The sequence below is a fragment of the Palaemon carinicauda genome, chromosome 1, assembly GCF_036898095.1.
Source record: "Palaemon carinicauda isolate YSFRI2023 chromosome 1, ASM3689809v2, whole genome shotgun sequence".
Classification (NCBI taxonomy): domain Eukaryota; kingdom Metazoa; phylum Arthropoda; class Malacostraca; order Decapoda; family Palaemonidae; genus Palaemon; species Palaemon carinicauda.
The window spans coordinates 314,005,459-314,020,458 of NC_090725.1; positions in this window are offsets into that span (position 1 = coordinate 314,005,459).

The following is a 15,000-nucleotide window of genomic DNA, read 5'->3' on the forward strand; positions in this document are numbered from 1 at the left end:
ACAACGCAGTAGTATATTTTTTTCATTTTCGCCCTCACCGAGTCGACGACTCCTCGAGACTCACGAGAGCTATCCGGAAGCTCTTATCCATATTTTGTCCTTATATAATTACAACTACAACTTGTGCAGTCATTTCCCCTGGGTTAGACGATACCAGGATCGCGTAGTTTATACGATAGGTGAGGAATCGTTTAAACCTTTTATTTACTTTATTTTTTCTCTGCGCCGACGTTCAATTTTGTAAGTTGTCATTCAAGTTGTTTGGAGTAAATAACGCTTGTTTAGGACCAACGGGTTATTTCCTTAGTTCCTCCATATCAGCTTGAATCGGGAATGTAAAAATTTTCACTCCCTCGTGTTCTTTATTACCTTTTGCTTTCGAATCGGGACTGTCCCTTTTCCCTTTAAACTCTAAAATAATCGTTTTACTTGTAATGTTTGTTTAATTTTGTCGGGAAACTATAAAATCGCTAACATTATAATTTTGTATTGTGGATTGTAATACAATTACTTGAATGGCAGCAGGAACGTGTTAATCTATTATAATTGTAAAACCGGAATTCAGTTGTTTACTAAAGGAAGTTTTCTTTAAACTTTAACCATGGCTCAATTTAACGTTCAGAAGTTTGCTGCGGATCCCTCTGCTGAGTTAGCTAGTATCCCAAATGCTAAGAAACTAGAGCTTCTTGAGTTAGCTAGTCATTTGTCAATTGCAACTAGGAGTAGTATGCGGAAGAATGAAATTCGCAACTTGATTCTTGAGCATTATATGCGTGTGGGTGAACTAGGCAGTGAAGCTAGACAGTATATAACTCGTGAACCAGCAGTACTAGCCCACGAGCAGCAGTTAGAATATGAGCGCATTTCCCTTGAACACGAGAAACTTGCAGCACAGAAATTAGAATCGGAGAGACAATTTGCGTGGTTGGAGAAACAAGCCGAAGAGAAAAAGTTAGAATCAGAAAGATTAGCGTTAGCTCAAAGGTTAGAGTCAGAGAGACAAATGTCGAAACTTAAATTAGAATTCGAGATAGAGAAAGCTAAACTTCAGTTAGCTTTAGATAGAGAAAAAGAAAAAATGGACTATGAATCTTCGTTAGCACTTAAATTTGAACAGGAAAAAGCAAAGCTTTCTAGAGAGAATAAGGAACATGAAATTTCGCTTTTGGAAGCTCAGGATAAACCCTTTGATTTAGCGAAAAACATTAAATTGGTTCCCACATTCACAGATTATGATCCTGAAGATTATTTTAAGACTTTTGAAGAGACTGCCTTGCATTTGGATTGGCCACGCGATCAGTGGGTTTGGCTATTAAGGCCGAAATTAACTGGGAAAGCTGCGAATGTTTGTAGACATCTCGAAAATACGACAGATTACCAGAATGTTAAACAAGCAATTTTGGATGCGTTTTCAATCTCTGTCGAGGGATATCGTCAGACCTTTCGTAACAAAACTAAGTTCACAACTCAAACCTATGTAGAATTCGCTTCGGAGAAATTAAGGGAGTTTAGGAAATGGGTAAAATCTGCTGCAGTAAATACTTTTGCTGAATTAGAGAATTTGGTTGTACTTGAAGAGTTTAAACGAAAGCTTCCTTTGAACATTATGATATATTTAGAGGATAGGGAAGAAAAAGACTTGTTAAAGGCAGCTTCTCTAGCAGACACTTACTCTTTAATACATAAATTTGGCAACAGTAAGAGAACCGACCAGAATGTAAAACCATTTCCAGCTAAAAACTCTGAAACTCTGACTGATATGGCAAAAGCGTCTAATGTTCGTTGTAGTTATTGTAAGAAAGACGGTCACACAATTAAAAACTGTCCAGATCCTAAATGTAAAACTTCTTTGCCTTTTCGGAACCCATTTAACCCTTTTCTTAACTTTAAAGGTCAAACGGATGGTCAGATTAAGCCTGTCTCCAATATCCATTCTAAAAAGCATGAAAATCTATTTGATGATTTTACTTTCGATGGAACTGTAGCTTTGAACTCTGATGGGGATAAATATAAAGTCAGGATACTTCGTGACACAGGTGCTTCGCAAAGTTTACTATTGAGAAATGCTCTTCCTAATATTGAAGCTAACGTAACTAATGAACATGTTCTCGTGAAAGACCTTTCACAAATATCTAAAGTTCCCCTTGCTAATGTTCATCTTGATTGTCCTATAAAGAAGGGTAATGTGCTGGTAGGCATAAGAGATATTGAATTTCCAGTAAAAGGTGTAACTTTATTATTGGCTAATGACCTTGCAGGACGTTTGGTAGTTCCCAACGTCATTGTAATGGAAAAACCTGTAGGTGAAAACATTGAACCTGATCCTGATTGCTCTGTAAATCCTTCCTGTGTTGTCACTCATAGCCAGAAATCTAGTTCGGATGAATCTAAAGTCACTTCTGTAAATTTTGAAGCACGAAATGTTATGAGTAGAGATAACCTTATTATAGCTCAGAAGCACGATAACACTTTAAGTAAGCTTCATGACCAAGCAGTTTCTAGAAGTAAGATTAGCAAATCCCCATGTTTTTACTTTGAATCTGATTTGTTAATGAGGTTTTACCGTTCCCCTAAGACATCTAGTGAAGACACATGGAGCGAAAAGCGACAAATTGTGCTGCCTCTTTCTGTTAGGAATTCTGTAATGGAAATAGCTCATGATGCCTATGGAGGACATTTAGGAATTCATAAGACCTATTGTAAGATTTTGAATAGTTTCTATTGGCCTAATATGAAAAAAGATGTAGCCGAATTTGTTCGCACTTGTCATGTATGTCAGATATCAGGAAAACCGAACCAGGTAATACCCAAGGCACCTTTACAACCGATCTTAGTCCCTGATGAACCTTTTAGTAAGATAATTATAGATAACGTTGGTCCTTTACCAAAAACCAAGAAAGGTAATAAATACTTGCTCACTTTAATATGTCCTACGACCCGATATCCTATTGCCATCCCTCTTCGTAACATTTCTGCTAAGAACATTGCTAATTCTTTACTGAAAGTTTTCACGAATTTTGGTATCCCAAAGGAAATACAAAGTGATAGAGGTTCGAATTTCACCAGTGACCTTTTTGCCCAGGTACTTAAAGAACTAAATATTAAACAAACTTTGTCTGCTGCCTATCACCCAGAGTCTCAGGGTGCCCTTGAGCGTTGGCACCAAACTTTCAAGAGTATGCTTAGGAAATTTTGTGTTGAAAGTCAACTTGAGTGGGATGAGGGCATTGAATTCCTTCTGTTTGCTATCAGGAAAGTTCCCCATGAGTCCCTTGGTTTTTCACCCTACGAGATGTTGTTTGGGAGGTCATTTAGAGGACCGCTTTCAGTAATTAAAGAGGAATGGTTGAACACCCCTTCTGAGTCTAGCCAAACCATTCAACAATATATGAATAAACTTAAAAGCACATTAATGCAGGTTAGGAAAATTGCTGGGGAGAAATTAAGGGGTCAACAGATCTTAATGAAGAGAAACTATGACAAAGCTTGTAAAGTCAGAAAATTTAAACCTAATGACCTTGTGTTAGCCTACCTTCCTGTCCCTGGTTCCCCTCTTAAAGCTAAGTTTTGTGGGCCCTATCCCATCATGAAAAATGTTAACAATAATACCTACATTATCAGAACTCCAGATCGTAGAAAACTCACTCAGATCATTCATGTTAATTTACTCAAGGCTTATCACTCTAGGGAAACTGGAAATGGTTCCAGTGAGACGGTTGTTAATCTTAATTTTAAGGTAGAGACACCAGGAGAGGACAATTCATTGGAAGACCTTATTGCTTCCTCCATGCCACAAACCAATACTGAGGTTCTAAATAACCTGGATCTATTCCTGAACCACCTCTCTCCTTGGCAGTCGCAAGACTTAAAGAATGTAATCTCTAGCCATTCAACTCTCTTTAATGATTTTCCCAGGAAAAGTTATTTGCTGCTACATGACATCGAGCTGGTTCCTGGTACAGCACCCATTCGTCAGCAGTCCTATCGTGTGGGTCCTGAGAAGAAGAGCAAAATGAAGGAGGAAGTCGAATATCTTCTCCGGCATGGTCTAGCAAGACCGAGTAAATCGCCATGGGCTTCACCTTGCATCCTAGTTCCAAAAGAGGACGGTAGCTACAGATTTTGTACAGACTATAGAAAGATTAACAATGTTACCATTAAAGATTCCTACCCTTTGCCACTCATTGATGATTTAATTGATTCAGTAGGACAAGCAAAGTTTGTAACGAAGATAGACCTCTTAAAGGGCTATTATCAGATAGGATTAACTGAAAAAGCTAAGTTAATATCTGCTTTCATTACACCCTTTGGACTTTTTCAGTATGAGGTCATGCCTTTTGGCCTTACCAACGCCTCATCTACCTTTCAGCGCCTTGTAAACTTCATCATCCAAGATTTGGAAGATGCTAGCGATGCGGGAGCTGGAGGGGTGCTACTCCAAGAATCAGATGGTATACTTCACCCAGTCAGCTACACCTCCACTAAGTTCAAGCATCACCAGAAGTCCTACAGCACCATTGAGAAGGAAGCACTTAGTTTGGTACTCGCCCTGCAAAAATATGAATGCTACTTACTAGGTGCTGCTGAGGTACTAGTCTTCACCGACCACAACCCCTTGACCTTCATCGACAAGATGAAGTCCCACAACCAACGTCTACTACGCTGGTCCATCTATCTGCAGAAGTTCCCTCTGCAGATCCGCCACATCAAGGGAACAGAGAACATCATGGCAGATGCCTTATCGCGACTGCCTCCTTAACATGATACCTCCTTCTCCAGTCTAGAGTATCGTCACACTCTCCTCATTGGTCTCTTTTTCAACGAGCCACTCTGTTGGGCTCGTCTTCTAAGGGGGAGGTGTTACCCATCTGCCAGATTGGCATCTTAATTTTGTATATAGTTGTAATCTTCATTTGTTGTGAGAATGTATACAGTTCTTTCCTGTACCTGTTTTTAACATCCTTGGCTGTATCTTTAGTTATCCCGTTTTCAGAGTGCTTTCTGTTTTCCCCGCCCTCTTTTCAGTTTTCTTCAGACCACTTATTTCATGCATAGTGAGTCTCACCTGGTCCTCTACTGTGATAAGTGTCCTATTGGAGTAGCTGTCTTCTTATTCCTCAGTTTTTGTAATGTATTAATGATCTTTTATATAAGTCTTGAGTGAACCTTGGTGAAATTGGTAATGTGATTTATATTTGAAATTTAGTATATTAAGGTTATTGATTTTGTTATTTGTGCGGTGCAGGATTGTTTGAGTGTTTTCTGGTTTATTTCGGTAAGAAAGAGATTAACGTAATTATGTAAACTGTTTCATTATTAAAGTGTTAAATTTTGTTCTGTTTTGAAATTAAACCTTTCATTAATTATTTTATGTGACCTATGGAACTTATTATTCTCTGAACCTTGGCCATAAAGTCGTCACAATATATGTGTGTGTGTGTGTGTTTGTGTGCGTGTAAGTGTATGTACGTTTGTTCATATATATATATATATATATATATATATATATATATATATATATATATATATATATATATATATATATATATATATATATGTATATATGTATATATGTATATATGTATATATATATATATATATATATATATATATATATATATATATATATATATATATTCACGTGTACATGTACGTGTATATACATATATATATTGACATGTCTGAGGCCTTTGTCCTGCAGTGAACTAAAAACGGTTACAGTTGTTTTTTTATATACTGTATGTACACACACACATACACACACGCGCGCACACATACACACACACACACACACACACACACACACACACACATATATATATATATATATATATATATATATATATATATATATATATATATATATATATATATATATATATTTAATGCTTCAGACATGTGATCCTCATATCACCTGTTGAAACAATTCATGGACTATTCCGAAGATATTTCCTCTCTCAGACAGAAAATTGTTCATCCTGCTCTTTTGCGTCAAAATAATATCTTCCTAGAAACTACTAAACCATATGCATTTCATGGAAATCAGATGTGTGTCATTACTCTAAGACTTATGTACTTTCCACCAATTTCATACTATAATATTTTCTTTGCACTGACTCCCAAAGTGTTTCCTAACCTCAGCTGTTCATTGTCTACCATAGTTTCAAGACCATTGAACTTTCTATAAGACTCATTTCAGGTTTTAGAATCATTATCATCAGTATCATTATCTCCTCCTACCCCATTGACGCAAAGGCCCTCGGTAAGATTTCGCCAGTCGTCTCTATCTTGAGCTTTGAAATCAATATTCCATTCACCATATCTTTCTTCACGCTTCATAATCCTTTAAACTATGTATGCCTGGGTCCTCCAGCTCTTCTATTGCCTTGTGGATCTCAGCTGAAAGTTTGGTGAACTAACCTCTCTTGGGGAGTGGGAAGAAACAAGAAGAGAAGTAAGATAGAATAGTATGCATGAGTGCACTTTCAAACAAAGAAAAAATTTTATTCAATTTAAAAGTATATTTAAAACTTTTTCAAATATCATCATCTTCATCTCTTTCTACGCCTATTGACGCAAAGAGCCTCATTTATATTTCACCAGTTGTCTCTATCTTGGGCTTTTAAATCAATACTTCTCCACTCGTCATTTCCTACTTCACGCTTCATAGTCCTCAGCCACGTAGACCTTGCTCTTTCAAATCTTCTAGTGCCTTGTAGAGCCCAGTTGAAAGTTTGGTGAGCTAATCTCTCTTAGAGCATGCCCAAACTATCTTCATCTACCCCACACCATGATCTCATCCATATATGGCACATGAATAATTTCTCTTATAGTGTCATTTCTAATCCTGCCCTGCCATTTAACTCCCAATATTCATCTTATTTAAAACTATTCAAATATACATAACTTTTATTTTATCAGAATCAAATCTCTCCAAATAGAGCAAAGCTTATTATCCCTCATGATTAACATCTTTCCCATAAATCATCGGCAAAGCGAATTCCACCGAATAGAGACACGAAGGGAAGGTGCCACCCCATAGGTCGTGATATGTCACGAGTGTTGGTTCTCATTGTTAGTCGAAAGGAAGGGAATCATTTCTTGAATCAAGACTATCAAAAGCGAATGAGTTAAAGGAGTAATTAATTGCTGCAGGACATTGAATTTGAGAGGAAATATCAAGGACATCATGAATTTTTTGAAATTCTTTTGGGAGAAAATTAATTGCTGGGAGTTCATTTTATTGAGTATTATTGGAGGGTGAATTCTAAAGATAGAATTCCTTTCAATTGCTTTGATGATAGAGCAAACTTTATTGATTTTTTTTTATTTTGATGAGAAAAATAAGTAGTAATGCGTCGATCGAGTATTTCCGTTTTAAAACTGCGTAAAAAATAATCGTGGGTGAATTGTTAATTACGTACCGTTTGAACGGAAAGTATATATATATATATATATATATATATACACACACACACACACACACACACACACACATATATATATATATATATATATATATATATATATATATATATATATATATATATATATATATATATACATATATATATATATATATATATATACTCTTTCCCACCGTTATCCCTACATTAAGGGGTCGGTTGCCTGATGCACCATCTCCAATGCCTTCGATCAAAGCCATCCTCATCCACCAAACCTATCCTCTCTCCATATCATCCTTCACCATGTCTCGCCATCTCATTCTCTGCAACCCTCTTGATCTTCTCCTCCTAGCATAACCAGACACTTACTCTTTATTATATAGGGGAGATGTTGAAAGAATAAAGTGAGTCTAACAATTTAATAGCAATAAAACAGAAGAAGAGCTGTGTGCTAGTTGCTTAGTGCTGTTGGTGGAAGGATAGAAAGCTCGATACCAATTAGCGTCTGGGAAATACTTAAGGAGAACGTTGCTGTAGGATTTATTACTTTGGTCTTGAAAACAACATTTAAAAATGTGTTGAAAGGCAAGAAAAGTGCTAAAAACTATATAAAGGTGCTAGAAAAGGGATAAAATCGCTATAAAGGGGCTAGAATAGTGTTCAAAACACTATAGAAAGGCCAGAAAAGTGCTAAAAACGCTATCTAAAGACTAGGAAGTCTTGAAAATACCATAAGAAGGCTAGAACAGTGCAAAAAACGATTTAGACAGACTAAAAAGGGGCTAAAAATGCTATATAAAGTCTAGAATAGTGATAAAAACGCTATTAAAAGACTAGAAAAGTGCCAAGAAAATGAAAGTTTCAGTTTTGTGTCACTTGAAAAATATAGAAATAATCTTAAATTGGCAGTGATTTCTCTCTATAATAAAGCAAATGTGCGTTACAGACTAATACACACACAAATAAAGCCACTCCAACACCTAAAAACAACAAAACAGACACCTCACACGTGTGGAATTGTCGACCTAACCTCATCAGGTGAATGGTTACAAAACATGAACATACGCTAAAGAGATCTAAGCGATGTCAGGCAGGGCAGCTGATCGGGACTGTGCTTACCTCGTAAGTCCTTTTATAGTTTATAAATTAAATTAGTTTTAATGTTGTTAATGTGTTTAAAGTGTTTTATTTTAATAATCATTACATCTTTTATCGTTTGTTTATGTCCTTATTTCTTTTCCTCGCTGGGCTATTTTTCCCTGTTGGAGCCCTTGAGCTTATAGCATCTTGCTTTTCCAACTAGGGTTGTGGCTTAGCTAGTAATAATAATAATAATAATAATAATAATAATAATAATAATGGAAAAAAAGCACGTTGATAGAAGAAGAAGAAGAAGAAGAAGAAGAAGAAGTCTTTCTATGACTATAAGAACCATGTAAATGCAACGTTTTGGTTTCAATTTGATTAAACTTCTCCATGAGAATCAGAGAACTTTTATATCCAATTAAGGATGAAAGATTCTAACAGTTTCCCTTTGTTATGAAAACAACCAGCTTGCCTTACTTCAATCAATTCTATAACTTTTGTCTCGTAAATGTACAAATATTCACTGACTCTTACTATAGTCAATTCTTTTTAGTGAGGCAGATTTACACCGACACGCAATGGTGCCCTTTTAACTCGGAAAAGTTTCCTGATCGCTGATTGGTTGAACAAGATCATTCTAACCAATCAGAGAGCAGGAAATCTTTCCAAGTTAAAAGGGCACCGCTGCGAGTCAGTACAAATGCGTCTCGTTAAAAAAATTGAGTATAGGCATGTATTCTTCACTTTCAATCATTGTATTGCATAATTGAAATAACGGAATCGGCTTCCTTTGCATGAAAGTAATTAACTATTGATGGGTTTTGGATCATGAAAATTCTGCAGGTTGTCCTATTAAAGAAAAAGTTTCTATATATTGGATTTTTGGTTTATTACAGTTTTATGGCAAATTGTTTTTGTTTATTGAGACACCTTTGTTGCATGTTTTGTTTACTTGGTTCATTTTGCTAAATAGAGCGCAGACCTCTCCCGCCGCAGCTTATTTCTGGACCCTTCACTTGAACTTGACCTTGACCTATGACCTTAACATGTATTAATTGGCGTGGATTTACATACACTCAATTATGAACCAGGTTTGAAGTCTCTGTGACAACGATGTCCAAACCTATGGCTGATTACATGATATGGGCATTTTTCTTGACCGTGACCTTGACCTTTTACCTTGACCTTCACAATTTTAATTATTTACAGAATTTTACATAACAGTTAAACCCTGCAAGTTTCATTACTCTACGATTAAAATTGTGGCCAGAAAGCTGTTCGCAAACAAACACACACCCAAACACGCAAACACGGGGAAAAACATAACCTCTTTCCAACTTCGTTGACGGAGGTAATAACCGAGTTAGATACTGGCACTTTGCATCAAATTCTTTTTTCCATATATATCAGGTGCTCTATAGCCCAGCGGCATAGTAAGAAATATGAAACCAATTGTTCAAATTGTTCTAAAAGCACCAAAATTGGCACACATGTGGATTAATACATTCTGAACAATTTTGGATATGGAGGCATTCAAGATTCTCCCCGTAGCACATTTGGCGGCCATTTTTCAAAATGGCCGCTATTTACCGTTAGCGTCATTGAATATGTACCATAATTTGTCTTTTTGTGGATGCTAAAGGTGATAAGTGTGCTAGAGGTGATAAGTATTGTACAATTACACATACTTCTGTGCTTACCAAATAATTTGGCTACCATTTCACAAGAAAATGAATTTTACTTTGCAGCGGCAGCGTTGGTGGCAGTGACGGCGGCTGCAGTAATAGTATAGTGTTGATAGTCATGGTGCTTGTAGTAGTAACTTGTGGTAACATGGTGGTGTTTTGTGTCTTTGCAGGTGAGGCAGCAGCAGCACCACCTGACATCAGAGACGCGTTGTTCCAGACTGCAGCCACGGCAAAGAAGTTCCAACTGGTCGATACTTTTGAGCAACGTACTCCCACAACACCTCCTGAGACAAACTGGAAGCTGTGTCTTGTATGTCAAGAGGAGACAACAGAGTCACTTGTCTGCCCAGTACTGTCTAAACGCCGAGACCCTGGGAGTGGATACACGACAATGGCTGCAAACTTGGTCAAATTTGATGAACTCGGAGAACTGCCAAGAACTGTTCAGTTACAGAGACTAGATGAAGGACAAGGTGTTGAGGCGACAATGGTTGCCCACCAGGCCAAGTGGCATAAAACATGTATGCTCAAATACAATAACACAATGCTACGAAGAGCAGAGAAGAGACGCATCGCAAGCAGCTCAGCATTTGATAGTACTGACAATGTCCAGGCCAAGCGCGCCAGAACACACTCTTCAGAAGCCACTACCAGCGGCACCTCCTGCTTTTTCTGTGGAAAGTCTGGCACAGAGACCCTACATGAAGTAACAACCTTCCAGGTGGACACACGCGTACGGAAGTGTGCAGCGCAAGTTGGGGACAATGAACTCATAGCCAGGCTCAGCATGGGTGATATGGTGGCTCTGGAGGCCAAGTACCATTCCAAGTGTTTGTTGGCTCTTTACTATCGTGCAAAGACCACTGTAGAAGCCGAGCAGAAAACTGACCATGAAGGTGTAATGTCAAGAATCGTACTGGCTGAACTGGTCCTGTATATCGAGGAAACCCACCTAGAAGAGGGCACCACCCCAGTCTTCAGACTCGCAGAACTTGTAAAGCTATACACAACAAGAATGGAACAGCTCGGGGTTGTTTTGTGCCAGAAAGTTAATAGCACAAGGCTGAAAGAGCGCCTGTTAGCCCAGATACCAGGCCTGAGATCCCACAGCAAAGGCCGAGATGTTTTACTAGCGTTTGATGAAGACATTGGTGAAGCGCTAGGCAAAGCCTGCGAGCAAGACTGTGACACTGAGGCAGTTCACCTTGCGCGTGCTGCACAGATAGTTCGTCGATATATGTTTGAAGACACTTACCAATTCCGTGGATCATTCCCGGGTGGCTGTCAGGAGGACTCTGTGCCAAACGTACTAGTTGCAATGGTAAATATGGTGCTGGATGGCCCCACCATCAAGAATCAAAGCCATTCCTCTTCAACACAAGCAGCTCTTTCCATTGCGCAGCTTCTCAAGTTCAACAGTGTCAAGCAAAGTCGGAAGCAGGGAGCAACCAAGACACAGGAGCCTCCAGCTGTCAGACACAGTACGTGTTGTCGACTCAGCAGTCATACCAGGAAATTGGCAAAGTTTCCTGCGAGTTGATAGTAACAAAGTGGAGCTCTTCAGCTACCTCTCCACCATGCTTGCAGAGTCCTTTCAAGAAGAAAGCAAGGAACTGGTCGTCACTGATGGGGAGCAGGTGATCTGTGTTCCACAGCAAGAGGATGTCAACTCACTCGCACCATGCAACCAAGAAGAGGCAGACACCCGCATGATGCTACATGTAGCACATGCTGCACAACATGGTCACCACCAGATACAGGTTCGAACAGTAGACAGTGACGTCGTGGTCCTAGCAGTGATGGTAGTCCAGAAACTACCAGCTGGAGACGAACTCTGGGTAGCCTTTGGGACAGGCAAGAACTACCGCTACATTGCAGCCCATGAAATAGCTTCCTCCCTTGGTCCAGAGAAGGCATGTGCTCTTCCAATGTTTCATGCCATCACAGGGTGTGATACTGTGTCAGCCTTCGTCGGACATGGGAAGAAATCTGCCTGGGCAACATGGAACACGCTGCCAGAACTCACTGATGCCCTGCTGAGTCTGGCAAATGCACCCACAAGCATCCAAGAGGATACAATGCATGTCATCGAGAGGTTTGTCATACTCCTGTATGACCGCACAAGCAAATGCAAGGACGTCAACAAGGCGAGAAAGCAGCTCTTTGCAAAGACGAACTCTGTTCAGAACATCCCGCCAACCTACGCTGCTCTGGAGCAGCATGTGAAGAGATCTGCCCTTCAGGGTGGTCATGTCTGGGGCCAGGCATTGGTACCAACGCCCGTGCTCCCTCCACCAACAGACTGGGGCTGGCATCGGAGTGATGATGGGCTCTACACACCACTCTGGACCACACTCCCTGAGGCATCCAAGGCCTGCTATGAGCTGGTGTCTTGCGGATGCAAGAAAGGCTGCAAAAACCGCTGCAAGTGCAAGAACGCTTCACTGCAATGCACTGGTCTATGTTTTTGTGAAGGCGAATGCCAGTAGATTGGGACAGAAAACTTGCTAACCAACATTATGATCTGTAGACATTCATAATTCTGGTGACCAGATTTGAAAAGTTCGGAATCATAATTAACATAGTGTGGCAAAATCTACGTTATTGTATTACATGTATGTACTGCAGGATTACACAAGTACTGTGCCTAGAGACTGGGCTTTTGGTCGACTATATAACTACAATCTGACCATACTGTAAACTTCCCGTACTCTGTGTATTATTTTGACTAGCAATTTTGCCAGCAATTTGAAATAAAAAAGCAACTTGAGCAATTAAAGTGTGTTCCTGAAATCAGGTACTGGTTATTAGAGGTATTATGTCATTGAGTATTGAAATCTTCATCAAATGTCCACTTTTTCCACAAAATGGCGGCCAGTTTGGGGGCCATTTTTGAGAAGATTCATCTAAATATCTGTTAAACATTTATTGATGTTAATTCTGATGTAAAAAAAGGGAATTTTGGCCCATCTAGCACCAAACTAACGACACATAATGAAGTCTATGTAATGACGCTAATGTTAAATGGCGGCCATTTTGAACAATGGCCGCCATATCTTCCTAAGGGCTAATCTTGAATGCCTCCATATCCAAAAATGTTTAGAATATATTAATCTACATGTGTGCCAATTTTGGTGCTTTTAGACCAATTTGAACAATTGGTCTGCTATGCCGCTGTACTACTACGACAAAGTTGAAAGTCAATCATTGAATTTTCTAACGTATCATTATAACCCAATAAGGAATTATAAAATCTGAGAAAACTGGCTTCTTAAATAGATTATATTTTGTCTCGTTACTTATAATTAAAATGTTAGAGAAATATTTGATTTTTTCCATTTAGTTTCGAACATAAGTTTGAAATAGCATATCCAGTATATTAAAAAGTAAATTATCATAGTTTGTAAGCTATATCATATTTTTTAGATTTAATTCTTAGGGTTTTGGTGACCTATTGGTAACGTCCCTGTCTGGTGATCGCTAAACTGGTGTTTGAGTTCCTCTCATACTCGTTAGTTCGTTTAGTAGCTGGAACCTCACCATCCTTGTGAGCTAAGGATGGGGTGTTTTCGGGAACTTATAGGTTTACCTGGTGAATCATTAGCAGCCATAGCCTGGCCTCCTTGATCCTAGCTTGGATGGAGAGGGGGCTTAGACACTGATCATATATATCTATAGTCAGTTGCTAGGGCATTGTCTTGCTTGCTTGGGGAATGTCACTGTCCCTGGCCTCTGCCATTCATGAGCGACCTTTAAATCTGTAAGGGTCTGTTATCGAAGCGTTCCTTTTAATGGCTCACTTATAAGTCGAAAAGGAGCTTTCAAAATTACAGCTGATTTTATATACAATAGTTACTAATAAATATGTATAGTTGCCGCAGAGATTCCTTGCGAAATAAGCCCCAACCCCTGATGACGTCATAGACAATCATGTTGTCTCCCACATTAGCGGTAACAACACATCCCCTTAAAGTGATTATAAGTTAGTATAGTTTGAAATTTATAAGGGGATGTATGTTGACCGCTGTTAACGTGGGAGACAACATGATTGGCTATGACGTCAGCAGGGGGTGTGGCTTAATTAGCCCAGAATCTTTGCAGCGATTAGTTTTTAGGAATAAATTGATTCATATTACAGTTTTATCAATGCCAATGTCATAATAATTTTCGATTGGCTGTAAATATCAACTTAGAAAATACAAGATATCGTAAATGTGGACCTTGATAAACAGTAATTCTACATCTCAACAAAGTAGTTTGGTGTTATTCAAGTAGACGTTTCAACAACTTTTTAAAGGTTTAAAGGCCGCTTATCAATGGCAGAGACAAGGGACAGTGACGTTTCCCTAGAAAGCAGGACAGTCCCCTAGACACTGACATTATACATATGATAAGCGCCCAAGCCCCTCTCCACCCAAGCTAGGATCAGGGAGGGCCAGGCGATGGGTCCAGATGACTCAGCAGGTAGACCTATAGGCTTCCCATAAGCCCTCAATCTTAGCTCACAAAGATGGTGAGGTTACAGTGACCAAAGAAACCAACGTGTTTGAGTGGGACTCAAACCCCAGTCTGGTGTTCACCAGTCAGGGACGTTACAAAATAGGCCACCACAGTGATAGCAATACTGTAAGCCAATTTTGATATTATTAGACCGTTCGAGAGATTACCTTTTTGCGTCCTTGTGAGGTTATAAATATAGAAAGGAAGACTGATTATTTCTTGTGATTCCAGAAAAAAAATTATTTTCATTACCTCCCATTATCTCTGATTGTTTGATACTGCGCACTGTTGTTATATAAGAAATATTTTCTTATTTATAG